At 51.3% G+C, this 10,215-nt stretch overlaps 1 long non-coding RNA gene across 1 annotated transcript; it reads left to right on the plus strand.

The window, feature by feature from the left end:
- The first annotated feature begins 691 nt into the window (after positions 1-691).
- Positions 692-8,871, plus strand: LOC103674403. The gene is made up of 3 exons (XR_571629.1): positions 692-936; positions 6,543-6,689; positions 8,661-8,871. It is a non-coding gene; the product is annotated as an uncharacterized LOC103674403 (long non-coding RNA).
- The last annotated feature ends 1,344 nt before the right edge of the window (positions 8,872-10,215 follow it).

The following is a 10,215-nucleotide window of genomic DNA, read 5'->3' on the forward strand; positions in this document are numbered from 1 at the left end:
ACATGGGGTGTTCGAGCCTCTGGGAGACTGGCCTTGAGTCTGGCCATTGACAATGTTGAATTTCACCTAAATTCTTCCATCCTTTTGTGTTTCAGAAACAAAGGGTGCTTACTGCAAAGAACCACCCTTCTCCACTGGACTTAGACAAGAGTCATGGATGCCCCCCTTGTTTACCTGAAGGCTAGACACAGACCCCTCCCCAGATTCCATTCTTTGCCTCATCAATGATTGGTTGAACTGGTTGTCACCACTGGTCAATCCGAACAAAATGCTTGTTGACCAAACTTTGGTTAAGCTTCTCTCCTTCACCCAGGTCCCTGGACTTTGGCCCGCCCTCAACCTGAGCCAGCACTCGGCCCTGCCTCAACAGCCCCCTCCCGAGAAGAGGCTGGCCGCGGGGTATCATATTCTCTGATCTACTGTCCAATCAAGCCACACCCCTTCATCCTGTGTCCCCGCACCAGGTTCTTTCTAGCGTGGTTTACTTCTCCCTGTAAAAGGAAACTCCTCGTTGCCTCAGCCTTGAGACACTTGCAGATCTTTCAGTCAAAAGTAATCTCTACGGCAACAGCCCTTTCCCTTTCCTTTGCATAATCCTGTTGAAGGAAGTCTCTCTTTACTAAGTACAGATTTTTACTTGACACCATATAAACAGGAAAGAAAACAAAACAAAAGCAAAATGTCCCGATTCTCCACAGGTATAAAAGGATGGGAGTCAGTATGAACACCCACCCACAAGAAGAAGTTCCGGAACCAACGTTTAGTTGAAAATCGGAGACCTCCGTAGATGGAACGAATACCAGAACACCACAACGTGGAGAGATGTGGGAACATAGTAGGAAAAGTGGCGTGTTGCAAGCTAAAGAGAGCACGGCATCATCTCCAAAACCCAGACTCTAAATATCCCCAGGAGGGGCGCCTGGGTGGCTTGGTCAGGTAAGCGTCCATCTCCCTTCGGCTCAGGTCATCCCAGGGTCTGGGGTCGGGCTCCATGCTCAGTGGGGAGTTTGTTTCTCCCTCTCCCTCTGCCTGCTGCTCCCCCTGCTTATGCACACATGCTCTCTCTCTGACAAATAAATAAATAAAATCTAGGGGCGCCTGGGTGGCTCAGTCGTTAAGTGCCTGCCTTCGGCTCAGGGCATGATCCCAGGGTCCTGGGATCAAGCCCCGCATCGGGCTCCCTGCTGTGCTGGGAGCCTGCTTCTTCCTCTCCCACTCCCCCTGCTTGTGTTCCCTCTCTCGCTGGCTATCTCTCTGTCAAATAAATAAATAAAATCTTTAATAAATAAATAAATAAACAAAATAAGATATATATATAATATATATATCTCCCCAGGAAAGATTATAAAGCACGCAGAATAAAAAGAGGGTCCATTCTACATAAGCTTAAATCTAGAAAAAATAATTTTTCTTTCTCTACTGCACTTGAACTATATATGTAAGAGACAAAGTGTTCTCAGAGATGAGCTTTATTGTTGCAAAATCTTTGTAGGATTTTCTTGATCTGTCAGCTTTCTCAAAAGAACATTATTGTGCGTGTGTTTTTTCTTCCAAGCCCACATTTCCAGGCTCATGTTGTTCTGGTGAACAAAAGCAAGACTCTGATTTGGTTTGACGCGTTATGCAGAGCCGGATATCAGCTCTCCGAAGAAACTTCTGTTGCACCGTAGGAGGATTATTAAAAGGCATAAAACTTTATAACCATTAAGCAAAAACAGGCTGAGAGTTGAGCTTATTAAGGATAATTACGGCATTTAATCTGAAGGGCATAAATTGGTCAAATGGGTAATTTAACCTGGCAGACATCAAAATTATATTTAAATATTGCAGCAAGGAGACGAAACACAGAGATGGTTGTCAGATGGGTTCAAAAGCTTTTTGAACACCTTTCCAAGGCTCGTAAATGTTTCCTTTCATTTCTTACTTCCCTCCCCGCTTTGAGTCAAGTTCGTCTGTAGATTGTGGCTCTTGGGGACACTGAGGACTGTTTTCACTCAAGTGTGATTATAGTCCCTTCTGTTTATTGTCATCTGCTGTGAATACCTGAACTCTGTAGCTACTTAGATGGAGGGTGTTCCACTGATGGACGTGCAAAGGAGGGACAAACTGGGCCACAGAGATAAGTGTTCCTGACATCCGATCAGATAAATAACTTGGTACTGGTCTTAGTGGGGCTGACACTTTCTTTACGAAGCACTTTGTGTGGGTCAGGCACTGTGCTTAGCACCTCATATGCATGATTTCATCTCATTCTTACAGCCACGAATGATCTATTACAGATAAAAACTTGAGCCCTTGGGGGGTTACCTCGCTCGCCCTGAGACACACAGCTAATAAGTGAGGGAGCTAGGTATAAGCAAGGTGCTTGGAACCGCACGTCTGTCCGTGCCCTAAGACCTTCACTCTGATTCCTGGTAAAGTTGTTCGTTTTAGAGGTGTGTGTGTGTGCCTGTGTGTGTGTGTGCGTGCGTGTGAGTAGTGGGCATGGTGGTGTGGGGGAGAAGAAAGTTGAGGGGCAGATGAGGCCTTTCAATATTATAAGGTCTCAGCGAATACTGTCCTTAAGTATCTTGCTTGTTTATTTTTTTCTCAGCTGATTGTGGGTTTCCCGGTAGAATGTGAACCCTAAGATACCTCTAACTTAACGTTTTCTTTCTTCCCTGTCTTGGTTTAAAATTTTTCTATTCATTTACTTCCCGCTCTTATTTTGCATTATTTTTCTTTTTTTCACTACATGTCACGAGCGGACCTATTGGTGTCAACGTGGCAGGGGTCCCTCCCCGTGCGAGAGCTCTTGGGGAAGGTACGCATCAGACAGATGCTGGGCCTAGAACTCAGGCGTCAAATACCTGTTTCTGATTTTTTTAAAGATTTTTAAAAATTTATTATTTGAGAGAGAGAATGAAAGAGAGAACATGAGCTGTGGGAGGGGCAGATGGAGAGGGAGAAGTCGACTCCCCTCGGAGCAGAGAGCATGATGTGGGACTCAATCCCAGGACCCGGGAGTCATGACCTGAGCCAAAGGCAGACGCTTAACTGACTGAGCCACCCAGGCACCACCCCCCCCCCCCCGCATTTTTGATTTTAAGTGCTCAGCTGTCCCATTCTTCTTGGAGGAAGCAGGTAAATACAAAATTGCAGTGGATTTGAGGCTTGGGGAAGGAGAAAAGAGAGGATTGGGGAGTAGACAGTCACCCTGGAGAAATTCCTGATGTTTTTAGGGACTTAGTGATGGCAGAAAAGCTATTTGTTCATGGTAGGGACCTGAACTGCTAATGGTGTGATCTCCAAGTTATGCTAATTTCTTCGGGAAGGGGGGTCCATATCTACCGAGTGCCTGCTGTGTGCAGACACTTTTCTAGTTTATTCCTATACTCTCTTAAATTTAAATTCTCAGCAGGATGTTGATTCTTTTGCCCCTGACTGTCCTTTGAGGCCCCTGCGCGCTCGGCATAGCTGCCATGGTACTCGGGCAATGCTTCCCAGAATTGATCAAAAGCCTGACTGGGAAGAGAGTTGAGGACGGACTGGCCGGAGGGTGTCGGGCTGGTTGTTCCTCCAGTTTCTCTCTGATTCGGTCCAAGAACTGTGTGCCTGGGCCGACCCGCTGCAGGCCTCTGGGAGGGCTGTTGCTAAACTTTCCTTCATGCGACTCCGGGGATGCCTTCAAAAACTGGCCAAGAAATCTTCTCCGGTTTTTCCTGTGAATCCATATCTAGATAGAGACATCTGATTAAACAGAGGTTTTATATTTTTGGAAATGCAGTCTCACAGGCGGTGGTTTGTACTTTCACTGGGAGGGCCATCATTCCAGTTATCTCCTTCTCTTCTTCTTGTCTCTTTTTAATGTCCACTGCCTAGATTAATGTATGGATTTTCAAGCTCCTTTTGAGTGCTCTGTGCAGAGAAGCTTGGTAGGGGCCGGGGGGGGCGAGAGTGGGAGTTGAGGGGGTTCTGCCAGTCGTCCGGTGAGGGTGGTGGCAGTTGAGACAGGATGGATTTGTAGTATTTTGGAGGCAGAACTGACAGGACGTAGGGTTGGGTTAGATGTGGGGGATTAGGGGAAGGAAGGTGCCAGAAGGTCCTCCACCAGCTTCTGGCCTCAGTAACTTGGCTAGGTGATGCTCTTTCTTGAGAAGCTGAGGGAAGGACCTGGTTTGAAGATAAAATAAAGAATCCTGTTTGAACACCATTCTGAATGCCATTTGGGGTATCTCAGTGGAAGCGTTCAGAAGGCAACCGTATCTGCGTCTAGAGCCCAGAGGAGGGGGTGGTTCACAACACGAACATCTGAGAGACTTACGCACAGATGGCATTTAAAGCCATGGGAGGTATGCGATCACTTGTGAAAATGGGGACACAGAAGGGAAGACGTCCCAGGACATGGCGGCCTGAAGCAACCACAGACATGTGGAAGCGAGGAGCAGCCAGAAAGCCAGGAGGAAAACTGCAGGGCCCCGCAGATGCCGGAGAGGATGATGTCCCGCTCATGAGCGGTCAACCAGGAGCAGAAGTGCTGAGAAGCCAGGTGAGGTGGGGACAGGGAAATGTCCATCAGCAATTATATTTGGTAACATGGAGACCGCAGTGAGCTTGTCAAGAGGGCCTTCCGTGGGCTGGTGAGGCAAGAAGCCAGAGGGGTGTGGGTCAAAGAGAGAATGAAAGTGAGCAAGTGGGGAGAGTGTGTGTAAATGAATTTCCAAGAAGTTCTGCTGTGAAGAGGAAGAGAATATTGAGTTCCTTCCTAGCACTCGGCCTCTTTGTGGCATGTGAAAATGATGAATCGGTGTAACCGACCGGGCTTTGTTTTTAGGTTTGGTTACTAGAAACCAGCACTCAATTTGTGACCCACTTACAACGAGAATTTAGGATTTTTCCACTCTGGCTTAATTTTATGTCCCTACACTTATTTTTCATTCTATTTTGACTCCTACTTTGTGTGTGTGTGTGTGTGTGTGAAACGGAAACAGAAAGGGATTTATTTCAGCGAGGCTAACACCAGAAGACCGCCGACTAACATTTCAAAGACAGTCTCCAAAGTGCTGAAAATACTTCTCGTTTTTGTAGAAGGAAAAATGTGGGACAAAGATTGGTGGGTACGCGCAGGTGGGTGGTAAAGGTCAGGTTCAGTCATTGTCTTGGGCTTAATCACACGGGGTCTTGAAGGCTCAGGCCGTTTTGAGTGCCTGAGTGGGTAGTTTCTCGATTCCCTATTATGGGATGCTTGGCCCGCGGGGTCTTTTGCCCGAGTTAAGAGATAAGCTGGAAAGAACTTAGAAAGTACAGACTCTTGACTCGTACTCTTTAATAGCCCATCTCGTTGATCCTCTGTACCGTGTTAAGATGCTTTAAATATTGTCTGGAGAAACCAGCCTCCCTGAAATTCAGTGTATTTTTAAATTTATTTTGATTGCTAGTAACTAATCCAATTCTTGGCCCCAATTTCATTTTGTGTCATATCAGGAGAAGAGCATCTACACCGTCCTTGGAAACAAGCTCGTTCCTGCTACGGCACTGAGAGGAGTTGGTGGCACTGAGAGGTAGACCTGGCCAGCCTTCCACTTGGCATGCACCAGTTTCCGCACACGTGAACACGTCTCCTCCCGGAAACCCAACGGGCTGAAGCCTGGCACCTCTCAGCCTTTGCCATGCATCGGAATTGCCCGGGAATCTGGTAAAAATGTGTGGGAAATCAGAATATGTCACCCTCAAATGTGCCACCTTGGCACTGGGATTCTTCCGAGCTGAAGACAGCGGAGAAACGGTGGAGGCCAAACAAGCTCTGCGCCTTCCTCCTCTATTTGCCTAAGAGCAGGATGTAAATTTCCATTTGTCCAGGTGTCACCTTAGCTCGGAGCCGGAAGAGGAAGACAACTCTAGACTCACCAGCCCGGAGACAAGACCGACAGAAATCTACATAACAAACTTCCCTACAACAACTCTTGTCTTCCATTAGTTCCCCCTATATTTACCTTCCCACAGTTTCCCACCCCTAAAAGCCCAAACGGCCTATCCTTTGTCTCGTCACTTCTCTGTACATTTCGTGTTCTTTGTTGGAGTGCTTTAGAAGCCCCAAGTTCTTTTTTTTTCTTTAAGATTTTATTTATTCATTCAACAAAGAGAGAGAGACAGCCAGCGAGAGAGGGAACACAAGCAGAGGGAGCCGGAGAGGAAGAAGCAGGCTCCCAGCGGAGGAGCCTGACGTGGGGCTCGATCCCAGAACGCCGGGATCACGCCCTGAGCCGAAGGCAGACGCTTAACGACTGAGCCACCCAGGCGCCCCTAGAAGCCCCAAGTTCTAACCACTCGTTGAGGCACTCCTCACTGCGCTTCTCCCGCACGTATACGGCCAACGTTCATAAGCACTGTCTCTCTCTTAGCCTGTCTTTTGTTGGTTTAATTTCCAGGGCCCCAGATAGAATTTAAAAGAACGGAGAAAAAACCTTTTTCTGTCCCTCCCTGACAAATTCTGGTCTAGTAGGTCTGGAGTGGAGCCCGAGAGTCTATTTCTAACAAGCTCTCGGGTGATGCTGATGCCACAGGTCCGTGGACCATACCTGGAGCAGTGGGGACACAGGTCACCAGGGGCTGCCTGCAGGACAACACACCCAGCCCCTCTGGATTTCTGAAATGTGCCTTCATCGCAGCTGATGGACCATAATCATCTGGGAGAAGTGACAGCCACCCAGGTCAGTCGGAGAGCTTGCTCTGGATTAGAAGGGACGGCTTATCTGTGAGAATCACATAACCTTCCAATCTTGTCCACTTAAGACTGAGAGCCGGATGCCAGTCAGGTTCCCTGCTTAGATTTGCATCAGTAGCATTTGACCGGAGTGTTTTCCTACCATCTCCCTTTGAGGAATCACATGCTAATCCCTGTAAATCTTTGGGACAGAGCACTGCTAACCTGTGGCTTTGGAGGACCTTCCCGCTAAGAATAGTTTGGTGGTGGTGCTTCTTGGCGGTGGGGGTGGGGGTGTGGCTGTGAGGATTAGCTCATTAATTATGCAGACAGCTGCAGACTGCATGATAACTGGCAGAGCCCCTGAGAAGAGAAGGGTACAAGGTATCTTTCAGACCAGCGTCGAAATTAGACGCTGCGTTCCTAGAGGCAGCAATGACTCAGGAAGCCGGGAGCCCCAGGAGATGTCAGCCTGAGACAGGAGTGATGGCCGCTCTACCTTCTCATTCCCTCCTGGATCCATGGGCTCCAACTTTGTCCTGAGAGAGCTGTGGAGTTTCCCCTTGTCCCCCTCATGCAGTCTCACCTTGTTAAAGCAGCTTTGCTCCAGGAGGATTTGTAAATTAATCTGTCACTGTGTCACCATGGCAACATATTTATGTATCTCAAACGCTATGAGCCCAGGGGGCCAGGATTTGAAAAACTGCTTTACCCAGTGCCCTAGCTAGTGATTAACAAAGGATTACGTTGTAGAACACACAGGGCAGGCTGCTTGGTTCCAGGGCAAAGAAGGCTTAGGGACCTGATGTCCAGTTCTCTTCCTTTAGAAGGGACTGAGATTCATTAAAAAATTGAGGACCAGCGGATCCCTTCTGGCCTCAGGGGACATAGTATAACCTCCCAGGGACGCCACAAGAGAAACCCAAAGGAACTGGAGAGTGAGAACTTGCATCTCCAGCAGAATCGGGGGGGCATACATGGTGTCAGGGCAGGTAGAAGGACAGGGAGGCCAAGATGGGTAACGAATATAAGGCAGAAGTGGGGGAACAAGCAGGCTTCTGTTCCCCTCCCCGCTGCTCCCCTCCCTCCCCCCTCATCCATTCATTTGACAATTTGGGGAGGGACCAAAGAGGCAGAGAACTGATTCATCCACCGGAGTGCCTCGGGCATTTACTAGTCCATACAAGGCCTCTCTCCTGTTCCATTTTTCTCTCTCATCCCTCACTCCACACCTATCTCCCTCCCTGTGATAGATGCTTTAGATTGGGTTTCCTGGAAGCAGAGCTGGAGACAGATTTTTGTTCAGTGATTTATTACCGGAGAGCTCTTAGGAGATACTGACCAGGTGAGCAGGGCAGGGAAATGGGACGACGAGGGTTCAAGGGAAAGCTTCAGCCGGATCCCACGAGGGCTCTCGAGCATGGATGGCGACACGGTGCGGCTTTCCCCTCGCCCTTCTGCTTCCCTTACCCAGAGCAAGGGAGCAGGCCCGCGGTCTGCAGGGTTGGGCTGCCCTTGAGGCGGCTCCTCTTAGCTGAGGGCCATTCTCCCAAGAAATGAGGCAGCTGAGCAATGTAGCAGCCAATACTCACAGCCCTTGGGGGGCTGGGGACCCCAGAAAGGTAAAAGAGCTGGGTGGGATACCAACAGCTACAAGAGGCACCTGCTCTGATGCGTTGTCAATGTCCGTGTGTGTGTGTGTCCCCCCGTGTGTTCCGTGTGTGTCTGTGTGTGTGTCCGTGTGTGTGTCCATGTGTGTGTCTGTGTATGTGTGTGTGTGTCCGTGTGTGTCTCTGTGTGTGTGTCCGTGTGTATGTCCGTGTGTGTCTGTGTATGCGTGTGTGTGTCTGTGTATGTGTGTGTGTGTCCATGTGTGTCTGTGTCTGTGTGTCCGTGTGTGGGGGGGGGGCTAGTGACCCTTGTCAAGTGATCAGTGCTCATTCGAACAACAGCTACTGAACCCCTACTCTCTGTCTAGTGCTCTGCTAAGGGCGAGGCGGGTGGAGTGTGATGGAGACAGACCGCATCGCTCCCCTCGGGTTGCAGTTTGGGGGAGGAAACAGATACTGGACATCCGTCACGTACACACACGGACCGCGGGCCCCCGGATGTGAGCGGTGCGAGAAGGAGCCGCGCAGTGGACAGATCTCCGCGGAAGGCCAGCTTCCTGCCGGGGTGCGGGACGGGCGTGAGTGTCCAGAGCTGACAGTGCTAACGGCGCAGAAAATGGGAGGGCGGGGGGCTCCACGCAGAGGGAGAAGGGAGCTCTGCGGGTCAGGGCATGGGGAGAAGGTCGGTGGGGCCGGGGCCCGGCGGTCTGGGGAGAAGGGGCCACAGCCTAGGGTGCTGGGCCTCCCCGGTCGTGGTTGGGACTGCGGGCTATCTCAGAAGCTCAGTGGAAAGCCAGCAAGGGCTTCCAGCGGGGAGGGACGTGACCGCCATGGCGGCGGCGGACCCGGGCGGTCTGGAGGCAGGCATGGCGGCCGGGGGCCGGCGGGGAAGTCGGGGCCGGCCGGCCGTGGCCTGACGTGGAGCGCGGCCGCGGACACGCAGGAGCGGCAGGACAGCAGGTTCAGAGGATGAGCCACGAGTCTTGCGGGGGACTTGGCCGTGTGTGCGTGCGGAGCGGCAGCGCGGCCGGTGAGGGAGCAGCAGGCCTGAGGCTCCCCGTGCCGTGGGGACCGGGGCGCCATTTTCCGAAGGGCGGGTGCGGGGCAGGCAGCTCGAGGGCGACTTTGGAGCTCGGGAGGGGGCTGTGCTGGAAAGTTCAGTCCTGTGGCGGTGGGCAGGCGGGGGATACGCATAACCCAGGGAGAAGGGGCAGCTGGGGAGGGAGAGAAAAGTAAGACCAGGGCCAAGGCCCAGGCAGAGGAGGGGCAACCAGCAGATTCTGAAGGAGAAACCAGAGAGGGAGGAGGAGCACAAAACGGTGGCAGCAATGAACCCTAGAGTTGCTTCAGGGAGGAGGGTGGTTGGGCTGGGGGAGCCCCCCCCTCCCCATCAGACAGGCCTGAGGATGTGGCCACAGGGGGCGCTGTGGGGCGGTGAAAGCCCCCCAGGCAGCTCTCCTGGGGTGAAGCCCGGCTTGAGGGGATGCAGTGAGACAGCCACTCATCTAAATAACCTTAGCTATTTGTGGAAAGAAAGGGCAGCCTCTGGACTGGGAGTCAAGGAGGACACTGAGGTGGGGGACATGTTTGAACGTGGGTAGGAAGCTGGTTTCTGGGGAGACGTCCAAGGTGTGAGAAGGAGAGGGGTTAATTGCTAGAGGAAATCAGCAGAGGTGGGAGCAGGTGAGAGGCAGACCATAGTCTCCATTATTGGGCAGCATTGGGCCCGTCCACGTCGGGGTCCCATGCTAGGGATGTGAAGAGCAGGGAGGAAGGGGTGGGAGCATTTAACATAGCATCCAAGCCTGAGTGTGGGACAGAGACCTCACCTTCCACATCCTCCTGCATCCTCTCTCCCTGGCTGGGGGAGACCCAGGGGGACCCAGGCAAGAGGTCATCACCCAGCTGCTCCTCAGGACCCCG

This window comes from Ursus maritimus, unplaced genomic scaffold, assembly GCF_017311325.1.
Source record: "Ursus maritimus isolate PB19 unplaced genomic scaffold, ASM1731132v1 scaffold_22, whole genome shotgun sequence".
Classification (NCBI taxonomy): domain Eukaryota; kingdom Metazoa; phylum Chordata; class Mammalia; order Carnivora; family Ursidae; genus Ursus; species Ursus maritimus.